The following is a 24,246-nucleotide window of genomic DNA, read 5'->3' as shown; positions in this document are numbered from 1 at the left end:
AGTTAACTGTTTTTTCTCCATTTTCTTTCACTTTTGTGTTGTTCATCTATTCTTCTATATATCGTGATGTGTTTGACCGGTTAGTTTGGTGATCATTGTCTTCTAGGTTGGTTCAAAGTTTTTAGTTCATCACAAACTTCCATTTCTATGCTTTAGGTGCTCTATTTTGTGTTTACCCATTTGTTTTTTTTCCTGAGTATTTTGTTGTTTTGTTCAATCGAATCTCCTTATCTTTGATTCATTTTGATTTTGTAATCTATACATGTTGTCTTGAAGTCATGTTTAGTCCATATATGTTATCACTTCCTTGTTTAGCCTTTTAAATTTACTTTGAATTTGTGTTGTTTCCTTGAAATGGTGACTTGTGTTTCTATTCATATTTTTGATGCAATATTCTGTTTTAAAATGAACATTCTCTTCTCTCTTTGAGTCTTGGAAATGCACCTTCTCTTCTAGATAACCTTGGTTATCTTAATGTCCAATGAGAATTTCCTTGTGATTGCTTAAGCATCTAATCACCATTTCTTATTCTTGTTGTGCTTTTGAGTGCTTTTCCTTTCTATTTTTGAGTTCTAGTTTGCTAATTAGTTCTTAGCAAATTCTTAGAGTTAAGATTTTATTATGTTTTATTGAGTTTCTTGTTCTATACTTTGCTTCCACTTGTTTCTTTCCTTGAGTAGCTTCTTCTTTTCAATAATTTAATTCAAGAATTGTGATATGTTGAATATGGAATAGTAGTAGTTCTATTTTGAATTAAAAGTGTTGTTGGAAAATAGTTAAAAGTAGAAAAGAAAGCATAGAAAACGAATAAAAGAAAATAGCAAAAAGAGTTATGCAAAAAGAGCAAAAGAAATTGAAAAAAAAAATGCACTAGAATCATTATTACTATTGGCATTTGGTGTTGTTTATGTGCTTTCAACTTTGAAGTTTTTAAATCTGGAAAACAACACAAGTATGTCTTGATTCGTGGCACATTGAGTGACTTTATGCACCAACAGTCACAACCTTAAGGTGATGATAAGTGTCTAGTATTAGTTAAATTGCATATCATTTAGACACTTATCTTGCAATAATTCAATATAAAAATCATTAAAATAGCCCATTTTGCGTGTAAATATAAAATGAAGAGAGTTTGAATAATAAAAAGTGGAAGTTAATATATTTGTGCTGTTTTTGCAGAAAAATGAAGGAAATTGAGAAGTTGATGCTAAGTCCCAAACTTGCAGTTTAGTCAAAAAGATAAATTGTTAAAATTCAAATTATGAGCCTACGACTAAGCAGTGATATTGGCGCGGAGCCACATTTTAGGAAACCTTTATTGCAACAAACCCACTCATGAAGGAAACCTCTATGGCTGATCTTCAAGGATGGAAGCTAGAGCAGTATTGTAACATCTCGTCTCAATGTTACTTGGTACAATTTAGAACTTTCCATTCACATTACTTCCCAATTTCATATCATACACATTTGATACCATCCTATTAACATAGGAAAAATATTTAAAACTTTCCATTCACAATACTTCCCAATTTCATCCAAATAAAAAACCATGCAAAAATATTTATAAATTAACCTTGATGGTTAATATTATAAACCATAAACTGTACTTAAAAAAAAACTCAACTTAAAACAATTTCTAAACTCTTTTACAAAACCTATCCAAATAAAATCTCAAAGCTTTTCCCTAGTGCATCTCTCCTCGTCTAGGTGTCGCCAACTGCACTTGTATCATCCATTGCTCCCGTATAACACACACATTATATGATCATCACACAAACACAAACAAGAGAAGGGGTGAGCTAACATCAAACAATTAATCATGATTAATTTACATCATCTCACCCAATAAACATCACAATGCATAACACGTCAACCATAACAAATCCTTACACCACGAAGGATATCAATTCAATCTTGAACTTGATCACGCGCATGCATACACCATCATGAATATTCCTAGCTAATCACAAAGTATACCAACCAATGTCAATGGAAAAATGAATAGTAACTCTCGCACATCAGACTACACAAGATGCCACATTAACACAAAAAAAGGCTTTTAACGTCTGATATATTTGGCCTTTGATGTTTGCCCAAACTCCAACGTCGTATTGGGTCACGTCAAAATTAACGTCGAAAATATACACCGATGTCAATTAACGTTGGAGGATTGGACAACCAACATGCATTTTCGTGCCGAAAGAAAGGAAAAATTTGTTCTATTTGAACACGTGAAACAACTATAAAGTAATCACAATCAACCAAACCCGAAACGGAGATGGCATGGCCATTGAATGAGCAAAGCAGCTGGTCTTAGATGCACTGTACATTTCGAAACGCAGCACATGATTAGTAACTAGCTATGTTTTAAATCATGTGTTGATTAGGCCTATTTTAAAGAAAACTCTTCATGAGTTCTTCAAAGGTAGAAGGTCTGTTTTGACTCACCTAAAAGTGTTTTGCTACAAATGTTTCATTTTAAATAATAGTAAAGAACAACTTGGCAAGTTTGATGCTAAAGCATATGAAGGTATATTTCTTGGTTATGCTACAAATAGTCATTCATATAGAGTATATAATAAAAGGTTAATAATTGTTGAAAAGTCTATGCATGTGGTATTTGATTAAACTAACCCTAAACTTCAAGATCAAGTGTTAAAAGATTTAGATGAGTAACAATTGTCTTGGAAAAGCAATCTGGATCATGAAATGAATCAGTTGAAAAGGAAAACAATTGACTAAAACAACAATTCATAACAACTTACCTAAGGAATGCATTGCTCCTAAAGCGCTATAAAAGGAGAACATCATTGCTGACATTAATAAGGGAGTATTTATTAGACGCAAACTTAGTTACTGTGAACATGTTGCATTTGTTTCATAAAATGGACCTGAGAATGTGAATGATGCTTTAAATGATAGTATTGGGTTATTGCTATGCAAGATGAACTCAACCAATTTACTAAAAATGATGTGTGGTCTCTAGTTCCTAAAAGTGATGACATGAATGTAATTGGTACTAAATGGGTGTTTAGAAATAAAATGGATGAAGATGGAAATATAGTTAGGAATAAAGCTAGGCTAGTGGCTAAAGGGTATAATCAAGAGGAATGTATTGATTTTGATGAAACATATGCACCTGTGGCAAGACTAGAAGTTGTGAGATTACTATTAGCATATGCTTCCATGTGTAATTTTAAACTTTCCCAAATGGATGTGAAAAGTTTATTCTTGAATGTTTCTTACATGAAGAAGTGTATGTATCACAACCTCTTGGTTTTGAAGTTCACCTCTTATCCTAATCATTTTTTAAATTGAAAAAGACCTTGTATGGTTTGAAACAAGCACCACGACAATGGTATGAAAGACTAATCAATTTTCTTTTATCAAAAGGATATGCTAGAGCTGTTGTTGATAAAATAATCTTCATTAGAAAACATGAAATATATGTCATACTTATTCAAGTATATATTGATGATATATCTTTGGTTAAAACAATAACTCTGTGAAAAGTTTGGTTAGAGCTATTTTTAACCTACTTTCTAGGGATGCAATTCAAACAAATTGAACAAGAGACATTTTTAAGTTAGTTAAAATACTGTTTTGATCCCCTGAAAAAGTTTGAAATGGAGAATTGCAAGAAATTGTCACTCCAATTGCTATAAAATATTTTATGGATTCAGATGAGGCTAGACAACAAGTGGATTTAACTAAATATAGAAGGTTGATTGGTTCCTGGTTCTATCTAACAACAAGTAGGCCATGCATTCAATTTAGTGTGTGTTTGTGTGCATGATTTCAATCCAATCCAAAGGAGTCACATTATAAAGATGCAAAGAGGATTCTCAAGTATCTAAAAGGGAAAATCAATGTTGGATTATGATATCCAGGTAATTCTATGACAACTCTTATGTTAGTTTTGAAATGGTTGAAAAGCCAAGAAGGGGGGTTGAATTGGCTAGTTAAAAATTTAGGCTATCTTTGCAAGCTAAAAACCACCTTTAATTGAATCAAATTAGGATGCAAACAGTACTGAACTATACACTTTCAATCGATCAAAAATAGAGTTAACAGAGTGATTTTACTAAACAGATTCTATTCTGGTATAATCAATCGATTGAAACTGAAAAACAGTCGACTGAAATAATGGGAAAAATGCAGAAATGCGAATTTAAATTTTAAAATAGAAACAATGTTCAAGAATGATCAAGACCAGTTCCAAATGATCATACAAACATGCTTAATGTTGCAGATGCCATGAAAACATGCAAGAACATGAAAAAGATGATTAAAGCACAAGTTCTTGAAACTTTAAAATGAAAATGCAAGAGAGAAAGGTTAGAGAAGAGAGGACACCACGAATTTTTATACTGGTTCACTCAAACCTCAGCTACATCCAGTTTGTCAAGGCAACCTTAGCTTGACTTTGCACTATTTCAAAAGTTTTACAAAGTATCCACCCTTACACTTCCAAAATATGCAAAAACACCACAAAAGACTCTTGAATCACACAAGAATCACACCAGCACAGCAACAACCCTCTTGCAGACCTGAAAAACCACCAGGCACACACACAAAGCTTGAGAAAGATCAAACCTTAGTGGTAGCACAGCCTAGCCTACCACAAACCACTTTCTCCAAGCTTCAAACCAAGCCAAAAGCTCCAAGAATTGATCCAGGATCAATCTTCAACAGCTGCAACACCTATGATCACGAAGGAGAGAGTTTCCACAAGTTTCCAGAACCAAATCGTGCTCTAAAATGATCAACTACTCTCTCTTTCGAAAATCAGAGCTTAAATAGTCAAACTGTTACGAAATTCAACAGGTTGATTTTCAAATCAATCGGTTGATTTCACTTGACTTAAGTGAAATCAGTCGATTAAAAACTAAATCAACTGATTGAATTTGTTGCAGTTTAAGACTACTGCAGCCAACCTTTAACCTGTTAAAAGGTCATTCAATAGATTAAAAGAGACATTTTAACCTGTTGAAAAACCATTCAACAGATTAAAAACAAAATAAAGACCAGACTACATCTAATTAATGCTATAAGGTCTACAACATGAATTACAAACTACAAATACACTTTCTTAATGATGTAACTACATGGAGAGCACACGTTCCAGCCTTGATCACCATGGATATCATCAAATCTCCTTTCCTTCATCAATGTAGGCTTCATTCTAATGGTAATGGCTTTAAGATAGTTCAAAAGAGCTTCATTCAATCTTCATCAAATCTTCAAGAAGCAAACCACCTTGGCTTCTCATGTCAACATCTTAGTGAATTCTTAGATTCTGACTATGCAGGGTGCAAATTGGATAGGAAAAGCACAAGTGAACATATAACCTACTTGGTTGAAGCTTGATATCATGGAATAACAAGAAGAAAGCTTGTGTCGCACTCTCCATAGTTGAGGCGGAATATATAGCAGTTGGTCATGGTTGTGCTCAAATCATATGGCTAAAACTTCAACTCTTTGACTAGGGCATGAATTTGGAAAAGGTACCTTTGTATTGTGATAACACTAGTGCAATTAATCTAAGTAACAGTCCAAAACAACACTCTAAAACCAAACTTATTGAGATAAGACATCACTTTATTAGAGACATGTACAAAAAGGTCATTGTGAAATTAAGCTTGTTAAAACATAGAACTAATTAGCTTATTGGTTCACCAAACCACTTGTTTGTGATAGGTTTAACAAGATTAGAACAAAATTATGTATTCTAGATATGAAAATTTTGATTTAACACATTTCTAGGTTGTTAATCTCATTGAATCATGTGTTATTTTCACTTAAATAGTTAAAATTTGCATAAAGTCTGATCTGCTAGTATTTTAATCTGTTGATTCTACAAAATAACACATAGATTTCACTTAAACTGTTAAATTCTTCATAAATTGTGCTCTGTCAGTATTTTCATTTGTTGATTTCATAAAACAACACAATAGTTTCACTCAAATTATCAAATTCTACATAAAGTGTGATTTGCCAATGTTTTAATCTATGGGTTTTGCAAAACAGCATGAAGATTTCACTTAACTGTTAAATTCTGCATAAAGAGTGATATACCAATATTTTGATATGTTGATTATGTACCTTTCATGTGTTGATTTCACTTACGCTAATTTAAATCTGAATGAATTAAAATCAATTAATTGACCCAATCAATAATCCATCATGTGACACTATAAGTACTATAGTAACAACTATTGCATAAGCAAAAACTACCTTTTGAATTTCATTGACCATATAAACACCTTTATTACATGAATCCCAATGTGTATGCATTTGTTGTGATTAGAAAAGAGTAGATAACACATAAAAAGCCTAAGAAACATCATGCTTTATGAGCATACTTAGATTACAATACATTTAATTGGCTCTGATTGCTTATGCTGCTTTGAATACAAAAATATTGTGCAAATGAATTGACTGATTGTAAAATTCAATATGTTGATTTTATAAATATTGATCTTGGCATCATGCATTTGCATTCATATTTGCTAGTAAGAGCCAAACTACAATACAAAATGCCCCGCAGATAGAGAAATGTGCAATTTGATGGCGAAATCTCCACCCCTCTTACACTAAGGCCATGCCGACAAAATCTAGGTGTTCCTCATTGAGATAACTTGCAAGCAGATTATCATCCCCAAGGTGTTGCGTTTCTCTTAGTTGAGGGATGAAAAATGTAAGGCTTTCTATTAACAACTAAGAACACAAGAGCTTAAAACCTTCTTTGAGCTTTCAAATAAAAAAAATTATCCAGATTTGGTGAAAGTATTCTATGTCAACCTTAAGTTTGGTGGTGGTGTGCTAAAATCCAATGCGAAAGGTGTCCAGATGGAGATAACAAGGAAAGCATGGAAGGATGTGGCTGGTTTGAGACAAAGAGAGGTGCATGTTAAATATAAAGAAACTAAGACTGTTGAGGAATTCAAAATAGTTCAGTACTTTGGCCAATGTGTGAGAAATCCAGGTGTTCAAATTCATAATTTTCATGTGGGGAGACTTCTTCGTATTGATGAGAGACTGCTAGCCATGATTATGATAAAAATGATTGTTCTTAGGGGGGAGCAATTACTCAAATTTGAATGAGGGTGTGGTTATGTACTACATCCAAAATGATATGGTTGTTGACTGGACCTACACAATCCTTGACCATATGATGAAAGCAAATAGGCTCACATATTTCAAGCTGCCTTATGTTGTGCTCATCTCCAAATTCATTAAGCATTTTGGAGTGGATGTAGAAGGAGAACTTGAAGAGTCTACTAGCCTGTTGAATGGATTCTCTACTCTCAACATGCATAAGATGGTGTTCACCAAGATTGGCAACACATGGATCACAGAAAATGATGCTGCTAAAATTGTTGTAGTTGGTTCACATGATCATGAGGCTGCAATAAGTGGAATACATCAAACTGAGGAGGAAGTTGTTGAATCTGAGCCGGTGGCCATTGAGTTGTACAATGCTCATAGGAAACTGGTCCTACCTACTCTCACTTTGAAGGGATGGTTCTCAACCAACTTCAAGAGCTTAACGTGTCTCAAAATGAGCATCATGCTTTCTTTACTGCAAGGTTTCAAGAACTTGATGACCATATCCAAAATGTCAATGACCAGCCAAAGGCCCATTCCATGGCCCACATGCACCTCAAGGCCCAATAACAAGAGGCATGTTAAGAAAGATTCAAATGGACTTCTCTCAATATGGCCAAAATCCTCATGGGCTTCAAATGTTCTTCTCATGGGCCAAAGAGGATGTTAAAATATGAGAGGTGGCATGTCAGAGCATTAGAGTAGACTTTATTTTTGGGCCACATGTTAGGCCATGCTTTATAAAATAAAAAAGCAAAGTACATTGTTGATTAGCTTTCAAATTGGCCTAATTCAAGCCCAATCGAAAGGCTTAGCCGAGAATTACATTCCTTGCACACTTGGAACACATGGTGCAAAGGCATGGAGAGCATGACTTGCCACTTGGCACATGATCCTTCACTCCCTTACATCAAACGGATCTAAGGCTAGCTTATTTTCCAAGCCAAGTTTGCATTTCATTTCAAGATGCATTTGTATTACATCATTGGCCGGCCACCTTACTACAAATGTAGGTCTCCACCACTTGTATTGGGTTACTCTTTGCTTGGTAATAGAATGATGTTGAGATCACTCCACACTATTACCTTATGAGTCAAAGCTAGACTAAGCTTCTCCTTTAGCTCATCTAGCTTCCTTCCCTAGGATAGGTCTCCTTCCTAGAACTTCATCTCCACCACACCATATCATAGCTACAAGAGCCTTCAATCTTGTCTCCATTGCCATTCCGTTGCAAGCTCATGGAGTCTCCTCCTCACTTCCACGTCCAAGGAGCTCCATCATTGTCTATAACATAAAAAAACCCCAAGAAATGATTGAGTGGGTTGGCTCTTAAGTCATGCATTGCATATGCTATGTTGCATTCATATTTTTCGTGGTTATTGTCAGTTTTTAAATCAATTGTTTTTAGGTTTCAATTGGTTGATTATATCAATCTTTATTAGCTTTAGTTTTATTTTTTTCTTTTTGCTTTTGTCAGTTGTATCTTATCAGTTGTCCTTGAGAGTTTATCTGTGTTGGTCTAATGAGTGAAATTTTAGTACTTCCCTAAAAATTGAATTGAAAAGGGGGAGAAAACATGGATAACTAATGAATTGAAAAGTTACAATTAAAAAGTGAGATAACTAATGAATTGATCCAATATTAATACTAAGAGATAATCAAACCAAGAACTGAATGAGAGATATTAAAATTGAAATTGAATCTAAAACGAAACCACAACAGTGATAGGGGAGCATGTGTATATGTGGATTGCTTGAATGCTTTTCGTTGTGGTGAATATGCATGTGTATACTTTGTGTCTGCGAGAGCTATTTCAGGTTTTCAGAGTGGACCTATCCTCATCAATTCAATTCAAAGAACAATGGATATTGGCTTCATTAAATTAGGGGGAGATTGTTAGCACAAGTGACCTTAGTGCATGGATTTTATGAAGCTAGTGCATGTGATCATGTGAGATTGATGAAGATTTAATGAAGAATTGAAGTGATTCGTTGATGATCAAGCTTGTGGTTTGTTGCATTTGGAGTTAACATGGAGATGTCAAAGCTTGAAGTTTGAATTATATTCTTAGACTATATGACATAAAGTAGATGTCTCTTTTCTTTTGTTTGCTTTTTTCAATCTGTTAAAAAAGGTTTTAACAGGTTAGAAGGCCCGCTACATATAGTTCTGGTATGAATGCATTCAACCAGTTCAATTGTTATTCAATCGATTGATTTCACTTAAGTCAAGTGAAATCAACATATTGTACAGACAAATTAACCTATTGAATTCACTAATGACCAAGCTATATTAGTTTGTTTTTCAAAGAGTGGAGTAGCACTTGAGATTTCTAAGCACGAAAATAGTGAAATGATTTGGGAAAACTCTCTCTGGATTAAACACAATGCAACTCGTGATTGAAGATCTTTGGATCTTGGAGCAAAGTTTTGCTTGTGTTGAAGCATTGAAGAACATGTTTTTGTTGGCTAGGGAGAGCCATCACTCAAGTTTGGTTCTTTTTATGCTTCTAGGTGTTTCCAATTGTGCTTCTAGGTTTACAAGTGGGATCTTGTAGTGTAGGGATTGAGATTCTTGTGGGATTCAAGAATCTTGGTGTTTTTCCTTATATTTAAAAGTGTAATCTTTTAGAGATTGTGTAATCCTTTTGATATAGTATACTATCAAACTCAGATTGACCTGAAAAACTGGATGTAACTCAGATTTGAGTGAACCAATATAAAAACCAATATGTGATTCTCTCTGCCTTATCTTGTTCTTCATTTAAATATCAAGAAAACTCTTTTGATCAATCTTTGTAAGGATTTAATGTGTTTAAATGTAATCTGGTAGTGCAACTAAGTTTGATATATCAATTGGAACCAATCTTGTATGATAAAGCATGTCGTTTGGGTGAGTTTGGTGATTTGCGATTTTTTGTAGAATTTCCCAAAATATCAATCTATTGATCTTATATTTCAATTTGTTGAATCATATTGTATGAACAAATTAATCTGTTGTTTTTGTTTTTAATTGACTGAAATGTGTGGTCCTACAGTAATAAAATCTGATTTGTTTGTCAATTAATTTCAAATAGCAAGAGCTTTTACAAATTTTAATTGAACATTTTTTTAAGTACTAAGCCAATCCAATCTCCCCTTCTTGGCTAAGAAGGTAATTTTAAACCTACACGCTTAAGCAAAGACAGAGTTCCAAAACAAAGGAAGTCCAAAACTCAACCCTCGAGGGGATGATCCCTTTCAAGTAATCAAAAAAGTCAACAACAATGCATATAGGCTAGATCTGCTTAGTGAATATGAAGTCAATGCTTCATTTAATGTAAGTGACTTAATTCCTTTTATAGGTAGCATAGATTATGAGGCATACCCTCTAGATTTGAGGTCAAATTCTTTTTAAGAGGGAGTGGATGATGGAGAACCCCTAGCCAAAGGACCAACCATAAGAACCATGGCAAGAAGGATCCAAGAAGACTGACTTCGTTCGAGCTAAGTAGGCCCAAGTTGATTTTCACCTAGCTAAGGAAGTTGTGAAGACCTAGTCTAGGATTCTTTGTAAATATTATAATAATATTTTGAGCCTTGTATTACGAGCCTAGTAAAATAGGATTTCTTATTTGGGTCTTGCATTTGGGCCATAATTTGGTTTAGGCCATAGTAGGCTAATTTGGTGTAAAAGAAGATATGCCTAATTTTTTGCCCAAGGTAGAATGCGTTTAGAAAACTAATTTTGGGCCTAATTTGGTAGTCATGCTTCTCCTAAGGAGCTTCCCAAAGCAAGAAGGGTGTGTGATGAGTTCATATTTATGCCCTCATTTAATGTTTAATAATGGATTTTTAATGAAATTTTCTTAAAAGATTGATTTAATTGGATTTCTTACAATTGAGTTTATTGAGCATGAGATACAAAAACATGTTAAAAATAACTTTTTATCTGCATAAATGTTCTTTGGATATTTTGAGGTGTTTTAGTGTAACTGCAGCTAAGTTGAGCTCATGGAGGTGTGGAGATAAATTTATTAAAACTTCATGACACCTTAAAGATAAATCCAAGAATAGAAAATTACCAAAATCAAAAAAACCCAAGCCAAGCATTGCATGAAGAAGGCAAGAAAAACTTGAAAGAGTGAAGAAGTTTGGCTAAGCCAAGGAGAGGGAATAGGCAACAAAAATTGGACCTTACGATTTTTTCTATTTTTTCCAGAAAAAGGGCTTTGATAATTCATAAATATTTACAATAAAAGATAATTTGAGGAAAATATATCTTTAGATATTTTATTTCATATTTTTAAATAATTATCTTATTTAATTATATCATGAAATATCAAAAGATAATAACTACCAAATCTTCTAAAATGTGGCAAGATCTTCTTAAATTTCCATGCAATTAATAACTACTTTAAACCAAAGAATGAATCCATAATTTAAATTTTGTGCAAGAACGTAAATTTGATCATAAATGATCAAAGTTGACTTGGAAATTTGAAACTCTTAGAGAATGTAAAAGACTAGAAATACAATAGATTGATATTGTTGTGGTTCGATTTCATCGACTTCCCTCTTAGGCATACAAAACACTCAAACTTTTCCCCATTAAATTACTAATGTCAACCAACAAGTTTACTCAAACCCTAATCCCTTAATTAAACTAGCCTAGGTTTTCCTATTGAGAATTAATTCCTTGAATCCCCAAATAAGTGAACCCGCTTTATAAACTAAGGTTTAAGACAACTAAAGGGTCAAGCTCCATTCCTAGATACAAGTTCCATTAGGTATCTTGTTCCAAATCTAGGTTTCAGGAGATATTTTCCAATACCTAATGACCCAAGTATCATATAATGAGTGTCCAAACCAAAGCAAACATAAAGTAAAGAAAAAAATATATTAGCAATTAATGGAAGAAGGAAATCTATATTCAAAACATTCACAAATACATAAGAGTTTAGTGGCTATATCTACCCCCAACAAAATGGGTTTAGCTCTCCATTGTCATGGAGAGCACAAATTTGCAAAATGAAAGTGGAAGAAGATGGAGATATAAAGAGGAAGAAGAGATTAATCCCACAAGCCCTAGTTGTCGCAACCTCGGAAAAAATCATGACGAGACAATGAACACAAAATAACATCATTATAAAATATAAATTTTACAAAGGGAGTCACCACCATAGTTTGGGAAAGGAAAATATGGAAAACCTTAAATAAAAAATGGTTTGCAAAATCAGAACAGTTTTGGGAGTCGGTTACGTGTGGAGAAAGTATTAGCACCCCACACGTCCGTCATAAGATGCTTCCCTTTAATCAAGTGCACGAAACTAATGTAATTTTAAAATATTTGTTTTTCCCAAAAATCAAACAAAACACACTAATATGAATGGAGAAAACATTTTTAAAATTTTATATTTGGGTCTGACAAGCTGTTTGACCTTGCTTCAACGTATTCTCATTCAAAATGTAAAATCAGGGTTACATAGTTCTCTTTAAAACAAATTATAAAAAACTTCAATTTTATTAATATTTTTTTCTTAATTTTAAATTGTAATGTATTTGTATTATCTATCAATTGAATCTTAGACTCAACATGAAAAAGAGTTACCATCAAATGAGTCCAAAGCAAAGAAAGTGTCAATTTGCAATGAAATTGAAAATCACTGAAACTGGAAACGAAACAAGCGCGACATTAAATTCAATAGCAAAATCCAAAACAAGTACCACAATCAATCATATACTCAAATAGAACTAGAATAGGACAACAAGCACTTCGAGTAAGGATGACAAAATGGGTCAACTTCCACGGGTCAGCCCCTTAGCCCGTCCCAAAAATAATGGATTGGGCCAGAGTTTTTAATCCATCATGTAGCATCCTTATTTTTAATAAATTGTATTATTTATTTTAAATAAAACAATTAGAAAATCTTATGTTTTACAAATGTTTCATATTTTATCTAAATATAGTTTAAACAATAAAAATATATTTTATCATGATGTAATTTTTACTTATTGAAAATAACAATAAGAGAAAAACAAAACTAATAATATATATATATATATATATATATATATATATAAATATTAGGTAAAAATATTTTAATTAAATAAGTGTGTGTAAAAAAAATGAAGAATCTTCTACTAGAGATAAAAAAAAATAGAAAAGAAACAAAAAAGAAGATAAGATCATGAGAAAAGATAAGAAGGAATAAAAAAGAAAAAAAAAGAACCTAAAGAGATAAACATTATCTCTTAATTAATGAAAACAACGATGATCTAAAAAGATAAGCACATGCATGTTATATATATATATATATATATATATATATATATATATATATATATGGAATGAAGGTTACGGGAGAAAAAAGTGAGAAGTAAAGAAAGAAAGAATAGAGAGAGAGAGAAAGAAAGGAGAAAGAAAAGGAGAGAGAAGGAGAAAGAAGAGAGAAGAGAGAGAAAGTTTAGAGCAAAGATTCAAAGAGATCTTAGTCTTCTACAAATATTATTAGTGTGTCCTTCAATCAATAAGGCAAGGAGGAGTGAGGTTAAGCTCTTTTTATATTAATCTTGATAAACTCATGAATTTTATTTTAATATTTTATTTATTTTGACTCATATTATTCTATTTACTTTTATTTAACTTATTTTCATTTATTATCTTTTTATATTTATTTTATTTAATCTCCAATTATGCATTGATCCTGTTTATTTATTTTACTTAATCTCTAATTATGCACTGATCCTGTTTATTTATTTTATTTAATTTATCTCTAGTTATGCACTGGTTCTGTTTATTTATTTTATTTAATTCATCTCCAGTTATGCACGGGTCTTGTTTGTTTATTTTATTTAATTTATATCCAGTTATGCACTGGTCCTGTTTATTTATTTTATTTAATTTATCTCTACTTATGTACTGATTCTGTTTATTTATTTTATTTAATTTATCTTCAGTTATGCATTGGTCCTGTTTATTTATTTTATTTAATCTCCAGTTATGCACTGGTCCTATTTATTTCTTTTATTTATCTCCAGTTATGTACTATTCCTATTTATTTATTTTATTTTATTTATCTTCAGTTACGCACTGGTCCTATTTATTTATTTTATTTTATTGATCTTCAGTTATGCACTGGTCCTATTTATTTATTTTATTTTATTTATCTCCAATTACGCATTGGTCATATCTATTTATTTTATTTTATTTATCTCTAGTTATACACTAGTCCTGTTTATTTATTTCAATTAATATATCTCTAGTTACGTATTGGTCCTGTTTAATTTATATTTTTGTTATTATATTTATTTATAACGTTCTAATTCTTATCTAATTATTTATTTAAAGTTCTTGCTTTGATTCTTATTTTATCATTATTTTATAATTAAAAAATAAAAATAAATGTGAAGTGAAAGTAAATACTATTTTATTCAGTGAGCTTGGATAGAAGAAAATTGCATGTACATTTTATCGTTATTTTATATTCTTCGTGTATAGTTTATACAATGACATGAATTGATAGTCATCAACATAGGATATTACATGCTCAACATTTCCTTTTGACACATCAAATGATCACCTAATAGATAAAAAAGAGGATATACCTTGAAACACAATGATTATACTTGTAAAAGATCACAAAAAACTCAAACACTGCCCCAGTTTGAATATCCAGGGTGAAAACATGATCCAAATGAATGTGTTTTATTGGCCGGAAAGACTAGGGTCAGAGGGGCCAGTATGAAACTGGGCTCAAAAGTCAGACAATACTGGAATTGAGGGTGGCCAAATAACTAGATTTAAGGGCTAGTCAACGCTAGGCTTGAGGGCTAGACAAAGCTAGGCTTATAGGGCTAGGTATACTAGGCTTGGGCCAGACTAAATTAGGCTTGAGGTGGCCAAATAAACTAGTCTTTAGGTGGCCAGATAAATTGGGCTTGGGCCAGATAAACTGGGCTTCACGTGGCCAAATAAACTAGGCTTGAGCTAGACTAAACTGGGCTTGGGCCAAACAAAACTAGGCTTAGGGGTTAGTGCGAAATTGGGGTTGGAGAGTTTAGAAGTTACATTTAATCCCAACTATAGAGGAATTAACTACTCATGATGATGAATACAAAATGAACTTGGGGTAGCATCCTTCCTTCCATAGTTATATACTACGATACTATAATAATTAAGCTAATATAAGAGATTCTCTCTCTAGGATAGTATACAAAACCAGCATGAATAAACCAGGGGTCATGCCTTGTATTTAGAGATTTTAAGGTTCTGGTCTAGCTTCCAAATCTTGAAGTTTAGCCATGGAGGTTTCTTTCCGAAGTGCGTTTCTTCCCATGCTTGGGCATCTATCTTTTAAAGGTTAGCAATGGTGGTTTCCTTGCCAAGGAGGTATCTTATTCGTGCTCAACTTCAAATCTGCAACATCATGATTCTTTGTAGTGAAGTTTTCTTAAAATGTGGCTTAAACGCCAAATATCGTTGCTCAACCGCAGGCTTAAAATTTAACTTTTTGGTTCATCTTTCTGGCTTGAGCTACAACTTTTTGGGCTCAACACCAACTTTATAATTTACTTCAATTTACTTACAAAACAACACAAAATACATTAAATTTCACATTTTATAATTTCTCATAACCTCATTCTGTAAATATATAAATTTAGGACAATTCTAATGATTTTTACAATGATTTAGTGCAAGATAAGTGTCTAAATAATATGCAATTTAACTAATACTAGACCCTTATTAGCCAACGACGACATGCAAAAATAACATTTTTGTCGCAATTTAGATTTTTCCTAATTTTAATTATCACCTCAAAATGATAAACTAAATTAAAAATAGACCAATATTTTGAAGAAAGTATAGTCGTTATAGTATAGTGATAAGTATTATCGCTTCTCAACCTACCCAGGTTTGATCCCCAACAACGACGTCGTTTGAAACTAACATTTTGGTCCCCATTCAAAATTTTCCCAATTTTAATGATCACTTTATAGGTGTTCCTACAAATGTTGTGCGACCAATATTCTGAACAAAATAAAGTCGTTGTAGTATAGTGGTAAGTATTCTTGCCTTACACGTGGGTGACCCGGGTTTGATCCCTACCATCGATGTTCCATTTGGAAAATAAAATTTTGGTCGCAATTCAGTTTTTTCCTAATTTTAATAATCACTATGTAAGCATTGCTTCAAATGTTGTGTAACCAATATTTTAAATATTTTGAACAAAATAAAGTCCTCGTTCGGTATCTGACAATGATGCCATTTTTGTAGTATAGTGGTAAGTATACTCAAACTGGTAACTTAGGCAATTGTGTCATTTGAAAATAACTTTTTGGTAGTAATTCAGGTTTTTTTTTTTAATTTTTGAAATTCTACATAGTTAGTATTGCTACAAATGTTGTGCGACCATTATTTTAAGCAAAATTAAGTCGTTGTAGTATAGTGGTAAGTATTCATTCCTATCACACGGGTGACCCAGGTTTGATCTCCAGCAATGGCGCCATTTCGAAAATAACATTTTGGTCACAATTCAGTTTTTTCCTAATTTTAATAATCACTTTGTAAGCATTACTTCAAATGTTGTGTAATCAATATTTTTAACAAAATAAAGTCATTGTTATATAGTGGTAAATATTCCCGCCTTTCACTCAAGGGGACTTGGTTCGGTATCTGGCAACGACGACTTTTGAAATTAATATTTTGGTCACATTTTTTATTCCTAATTTTAGTTATCATCTTAAAATGATAAACTAAATAAAAAATAGATCAATATTTAAAAACACAAAATTTTTGTAGTGTAGTGGTAAGTATTCTCAAACTGGTGACTTAGGCCATTGTGTCGTTTGAAAATAACTTTTTGGTAGTAATTTAATTTTTTTTTCTTAATTTTGGAAATTCTACTTGGTTAGTATTCCTACAAATGTTTTTCGACCATTATTTTAAACAAAATTAAGTAGTTTGTCACGCGGGTGACTTGTGTTTTATCCCCGGCAACAATGCCATTAGAAGATAACATTTTGGTCATAATTTAGATTTTTCCTAATTCTAATTATCACCTCAAAATGATAAACTAAATTAAAAATAGACCAATATTTTGAAGAAGTATTGTTGCTATAGTAGTGATAAGTATTATCGCTTCTCAACTTAGTGACAAATGTTCAGTCCCCAACAACAACGTCGTTTGAAAATAACATTTTGGTCACTATTCAATTTTTTCCCAATTTTAATGATCACTTGATAAGTATTCCTACAAATGTTGTGTGACCAATATTTTGAACAAACTAAAGTTGTTGTAATATTGTGGTAGGTAATCCCGCCTGTCACGCAGTTGACCCGAGTTCGATCCCTGATATTGTTTTTGTTAGGAAAATAATATTTTCGTCTCAATTTAGTTTTTTCCTAATTTAATAATCACTTGGTAAGCATTGCATCAAATGATGTGTAACCAATATTTTGCATAAAATAAAGTCATAATATAGTGGTAAGTATTCTCGCCTGTCATGTGGGTGACCCAGGCTCGATCTCCAGCAACGGTGCCATTTGGAAAGTAACATTTTGGTCCCAATTCAGTTTTTTCGTAATTTTAATGATCGTTTTGTAAGCATTACTTCAAATGTTGTGTAATCAATATTTTTTGACAAAATAAAGTCATTGTTATGTAGTGGTAAATAATCCCACCTTTCACCCAAGTGAACTTGGTTCGGTATATGGCAACGATGCCATTTGAAATTAATATTTTGGTCGCATTTTTTATTCCTAATTTTAGTTATCACCTCAAAATGATAAACTAAATAAAAAATAGACCAATATTTTGAAAAAATTAAACTTTTTGTAGTATAGTAGTAAGTATTCTCAAACTGGTGACTTAGGCAATTGAGTCGTTTGAAAATAACTTTTTGGTAGTAATTTGGTTTTTTTCTTAATTTTGGAAATTCTACTTGGTTAGTATTCCTACAAATGTTGTGCGACCATTTTTTTAAACAAAATTAAGTTGTTGTAGTATGATGGCAAGTATTCCTGCCTATTACGCGGGTGACCTGGGTTCGATCATCGGCAATGGCGGAATTTGAAAAAGAACATGTTGTTTGCAATTCAGTTTTTTCCTAATTTTAATGATTATATATAGTGGTAAATATTCGCGCCTTTCACCCAAGAGAACCTAGTTCGGTTCTGACAACAACGTCATTTGAACTTAATATTTTGGTCACAATTTTTATTTGTAATTTTAGTTATCACCTCAAAATGATAAACTAAATAAAAAAGAAACTAATATTTTGAAAAAACTAAGGTTTTTGTATGATAGCGGTAAGTATACTAAAACTGGTGACTTAGGTAATTATGTCTTTTCAAAATAACTTTATTGTAGTAATTTAGTTTGTTTCTTAATTTTTGAAATTCTACTTGGTTAGTATTCCTACAAATGTTGTGTGACCATTATATTAAACAAAGTTAAGTTGTTTTAGTATAGTGGTAAGTATTCTTGCCTGTCACGCGGGTGACCCGGGTTCGATCCCCGGCAACGGCGCAATTTGAAGAAGAACATTTTGTTTGGAATTTAGTTTTTTCCTAATTTTAATGATCACTTGGTAAGCATTGTTTCAAATTTTGTGCAATTAATATTTTGGTCGCATTTTTTATTCCTAATTTTACTTATCACCTCAAAATGATAAACTAAATAAAAAAGAAACCAATATTTTGCCTTTCACCCAAGAGAAACTGGTTCGGTATCTAACAACAACGCCATTTGAAATTAATATTTTTGTCGCATTTTTTATTCTTAATTTTAGTTATCATCTCAAAATGATAAACTAAATAAAAGAGAAACCAATATTTTGAAAAAACTAAGGTTTTTGTAGTATAGTTGTAAGTATTCTGAAACTGGTGACTAAGGTAATTGTGTCTTTTCAAAATAAATTTTTGGTAGTAATTTAGTTTGTTTCTCAATTTTTGAAATTCTACTTGGTTAGTATTCCTACAAATGTGTGCGACCATTATTTTAAACAAAATTAAGTCGTTTTAGTATAGTGATAAGTATTCCCACCTGTAACGCAGGTGATCCGGGTTCGATCCCCGAGAACGGCGCCATTAGAAAATAACATTTAGGCTACAATTCCAATTTTTCCTAATTGTAATTATCACTAGGTAAGTGTTTCTACAAATGTTGTGCAACAATTATCTTAAACCTACTAAAGTTGTTGTAGTATATTGGTAAGTATTCTCGCCTATCATGCGGGTGACCTTGGTTTGATCCCTAACAACAGTGCTATTAGAAAATAACATTTTAGTCACAATTTAGATTTTTCCTAATTTGAATTATCACCTCAAAATGATAAATTAAATTAAAAATAGACCAATATTTTGAAGAAGTATTGTTGTTATAGTATAATGATAAGTATTATCGCTTACCAATCTAGTGACCCAGGTTCAATCCCCAATAACATGTCGTTTGAGAATAACATTTTGGCCACCAGTCAATTTTTTCCCAATTTTAATGATCACTTGAGAAGTGTCTCTACAAATTTTGTGTGACCAATATTTTGAAGAAAATAAAGTCGTTGTAGTATTGTGGTAAGTAATCCCGCCTATCATGGGGCTGACCCGGGTTCAATCCTTTACATCGACGCCATTTGGAAAATGACATTTTGGTCGCAATTCACTTTTTTCCTAATTTTAATAATCACTTGGTAAGCATTTCTTCAAATGTTGTGTAACCATTATTTTTGAACAAAATAAAGTCAATATATAGTGGTAAATATTCACGCCTTTTACCCAAGTGAATTTGGTTCGGTATTTGGCAATGATGGCATTTTTGTAGTATAGTGGTAAGTATACTCAAACTGGTGACTTAGGCAATTGTGTCGTTCAAAAATAACTTTTTGCTAGTAATCAAGTTTTTTTTCTTAATTTTTTAAATTCTATTTGGTTAGTATTCCTACAAATGTTGTGCGACCATTATTTTAAACAAAACTAGTATACTGACCCGTGCGTACGCACGGGATGTATTTGTTTTATTTTGTATATTAAATAATAAAATATTGAAAGTATTATGTAATGAAATATTATGAAAATTAAGTGATATTATTGTAAATGTTGTTATTCAAGTAATGAAATAGTAAATCTAAGTGATGCAATAATAATTTCAGTTTTAAATATAATAAGTAGAATTGATGTCACAATATAATATAGTTAATTGAGGAAACATTCTTTTACTTTAAAATTTTTTAGAATAATAGTATAATTGCTATTATATTTATTTAACCATTAAAAATACTAATAATAATATTAATATAAATTATAAAACTTTAAAAGATTAAAACTCTATTTAACAAAAGTATTTAGTAAAACAACATTTTCTATAATTAAAAAAACACACTTATAATAATAACACCATTATGAATAGTAATAATAATAATAAAAATAATAATGATACCAGTAGTAATAATAATATTTATGCTATAAATATTAATATTAATGCTAACACTAAGACTAATGTCAACTATAATAATTTATAATTATATATAAAGTTATACATTAACAACAAAACAAATAAAAATGACAAGTAATTGAAATACGATTCCGTAATAAATTAATTTAAGATGTGTGTTTAACTATAATAATAATAATAATAATAATAATAATAATAATAATAATAACAATAATAATATATCGTAGTGATAAAAATAATAGTAATACAATAACTACATGTATAAAGATATATACATTTGTTGTGTCATCTTTTGTTTATATAATTTTATCCTCTTAATTATTATTTGTTAAATTAAAATAATTATTCATAATAAAAATTATTTGTCTATTTTATCATTTTAATAATTTTAGTAACTATTTTTATAATTCAAATAATTACAAAAATATAAAAATAAAATGAACAACAAAACAAATAAAAAGTGCAAGTAATTGAGATATGATCCCGTAGTAAATAAATGTAAAATGTGTATTTAACTACAACAACAACAACAACAATAATAATAATAATAGTAATAATAATAATAATAGATAATAATAATAATAACACTAAAATAATATCGTGTGATGATAAAAAAATAATAATAATACAACTACATATACAAAGAGATAAATAAATAAACAACAAAACTATAAAAGGGTCAAGTAACTAAAAGATGATTCATAGATAGTAAGTAAAAGTAAAATGTGTATGTAAACATAATAACAAAAACAATAATAATAATAATAATAATAATAATAATAATAATAATATAATAATAATAATAATAACTATTATAATAATTATACTTCTAATTAATAATAATAGTAATAATAATAATAATCTATAACAATATATAAAGAGGATTCTCTTTTGTGTTCACATTGTGTTGAACGTCATTTTATATTTATTTTTATAATTATTTGGACTTGTATGAACTTGAGTTTATTTGAACTTTATTTAAAATTTATGACAGTGATGTATTTTATTTTATTTGAATTTATGATTAAATATTTGTTTCTTAAATAATTTTATAAGTATCCGTGAGTACCCGTGGATACCTGCGGATATGAAAAAAATAGGCGGGTACCCGATGGATATAGAAATAAATACGAGACAGATATTTATCCAGCAGGTAGGGTATGGGGGAACTACTACCCGTACCCTACCTGTCCTATCCAGCAGGTAGGGTATGGGGGAACTACTACCCGTACCCTACCTGTCCTGTTGACATCCCTAAAAATGTGTATCTAACAATAATAATAAAAACAATAATAATAATAATAACTATTATAATAATTATAGTTCTTAATAATAATAATAATACTAATATAATAATATTAGTACTATAATAATAGAAATAATTATAATTAATAATAATGATAATAATATTTATAGTTGATAGTAATAATGATTATTAATTATAATTGATAATAATAACTTGTGACGGATCTTGACCAATAATTTTAAATGAGCCAAAATAATTTATAGTAAAAAACTTTGAACTCATCAATAATTTATTCGGAATAAAAATCTCAAGTTATTCCTTTTTGAATATAAATAACCATATTGCATTCAAGAAATTCATCTTTCATCTTATTCCGAATTTTGTTTTGATAATCTTCATTGTAGAAAATGAAACATTAAGAGTTAAATAAAACGAATTAGAAAATCAATCAAGTAAAATATCTTTAATTTATTTGTTTTTGTCAAAGATTGACATAATTCAATAATGGTCGACAAATCCTTCAAATTTGAATGAATATGAACATCAAAAATGAAATATTGGAGTGAAATTTTAAACTAATCATATATTTATCAATATACCTATTTTTTTTAACCAAATAACTAAAGTTTTTGTAGTATAGTGGTAAGTATTCTCAAACTGGTGACTTAGGCAATTGAGTCGTTTGAAAATAACTTTTTGGTAGTAATTTGGTTTTTTTCTTAATTTCGGAAATTCTACTTGGTTAGTATTCCTACAAATGTTGTGCGACCATTTTTTTAAACAAAATTAAGTTGTTGTAGTATGGTGGTAAGTATTCCTGCCTATCATACGGGTGACCTGGGTTCGATCACCGGCAACGGCGCAATTTGAAAAAGAACATGTTGTTCGCAATTTAGTTTTTTCCTAATTTTAATGATTATATATAGTGGTACATATTCGCGCCTTTCACCCAAGAGAACCTGGTTCGGTTCTGACAACAACGTCATTTGAAATTAATATTTTGGTCGCATTTTTTATTCGTAATTTTAGTTATCACCCCAAAATGATAAACTAAATAAAAAAGAAACCAATATTCTCAAACTGGTGACTTAGGTAATTATGTCTTTTCAAAATAACTTTATTGTAGTAATTTAGTTTGTAAATTAATTTTTGAAATTCTACTTGGTTAGTGTTCCTACAAATGTTGTGCGACCATTATATTAAACAAAGTTAAGTCGTTTTAGTATAGTGGAAAGTATTCCTGCTTGTCACGCGAGTTACCTGGGTTCGATCCTCGGTAACAGTGCCATTAGAAAATAACATTTAGGCCGCAATTCAAATTTTTCCTAATTGTAATGATCACTAGGTAAGTGTTCCTACAAACGTTGTGCGAGTTACCTGGGTTTGATCCCCTGCAACAGTGCCATTAGAAAATAACATTTTAGTCACAATTTAGATTTTTTCTAATTTTAATTATCACCTCAAAATGATAAACTAAATTAAAAATATACCAATATTTTGAAGAAGTATTGTTGTTATAGTAGAGTGATAAGTATTATCGCTTCTCAACCTAGTGATCCAGGTTCAATACCCAACAACGACGTCGTTTGAGAATAAAATTTTGGCCACCAGTCACTTTTTTCCCAATTTTAATGATCACTCGATAAGTGTTCCTACATATATTGTGTGACCAATATTTTGAATAAAATTAAGTCGTTGTAGTATAGTGGTAAGTATTCCCGCCTGTCACGCGGGTGACCCGGGTTCGATCCCCGGCAACGGCGCAATTTGAAAAAGAACATATTGTTCGCAATTAAGTTTTTTCCTAATTTTAATGATCACTTGGTAAGCGTTGTTTCAAATGTTTGTGTAACCAATATTTTGACAAATCTTTTTTGTCGATAACCTCAGACCAATCAATCGAATATTGATTAATATGTAATCGATCGAACACTACTTGAAAACGGCTATTCTGCTTAGAAATGAAATAGTCCAAATGTTCCTGGAAATTCTTGCTCCCATTGGACCATTTGTATCTATATACATTAGGATCCCAATTCATAGATCTCTCCGTTCGAGAAATCAAAATAAGAGGATCGAACCACTTCTTCTGACTCTTTTTCAAATTTGATAAATGTTGGTTGATCGTGTATTTCATTCTAGTTCGATGATTCAGAGTATCATTTCCTATTTGATACCTTTGAATTCCATATTCGAAGTTGCAATTGATTCGATTCAATACATTTCTTATGTAACCATGGGTGCTATATTGGATTTGAATCAGATTTCGGATCAATCTATATTGATTGACTGCCTCCATTATGTTGTTGCTAGCAAATACAACTATTTTAGGTTTTGGATCTTCCACATTATTTCCGCAAGAGGTCTGGACCCATTTTTTTATGATCCTTCGATAAAAAGATTCATTCTCTTCATAAAAAAGAGGAGGTAGAACCAATAAAGAGTGCTTTTTCGATTCATC

At 31.0% G+C, this 24,246-nt stretch overlaps 1 non-coding gene across 1 annotated transcript; it reads left to right on the top strand.

Moving 5' to 3' along the window:
* The first annotated feature begins 23,476 nt into the window (after positions 1-23,476).
* TRNAD-GUC (transfer RNA aspartic acid (anticodon GUC)) lies at positions 23,477-23,548 on the top strand. The gene has a single exon. It is a non-coding gene; the product is annotated as a tRNA-Asp (tRNA).
* Positions 23,549-24,246: the final 698 nt, after the last annotated feature.

The sequence above is a fragment of the Vigna unguiculata genome, chromosome 8 (assembly GCF_037176805.1).
Source record: "Vigna unguiculata cultivar grain cowpea cultivar isolate G323 ecotype 2 chromosome 8, ASM3717680v1, whole genome shotgun sequence".
Classification (NCBI taxonomy): domain Eukaryota; kingdom Viridiplantae; phylum Streptophyta; class Magnoliopsida; order Fabales; family Fabaceae; genus Vigna; species Vigna unguiculata.
Note: the sequence above shows the minus strand (reverse complement) of the source record. Positions and strands in the feature narration are given on the sequence as shown.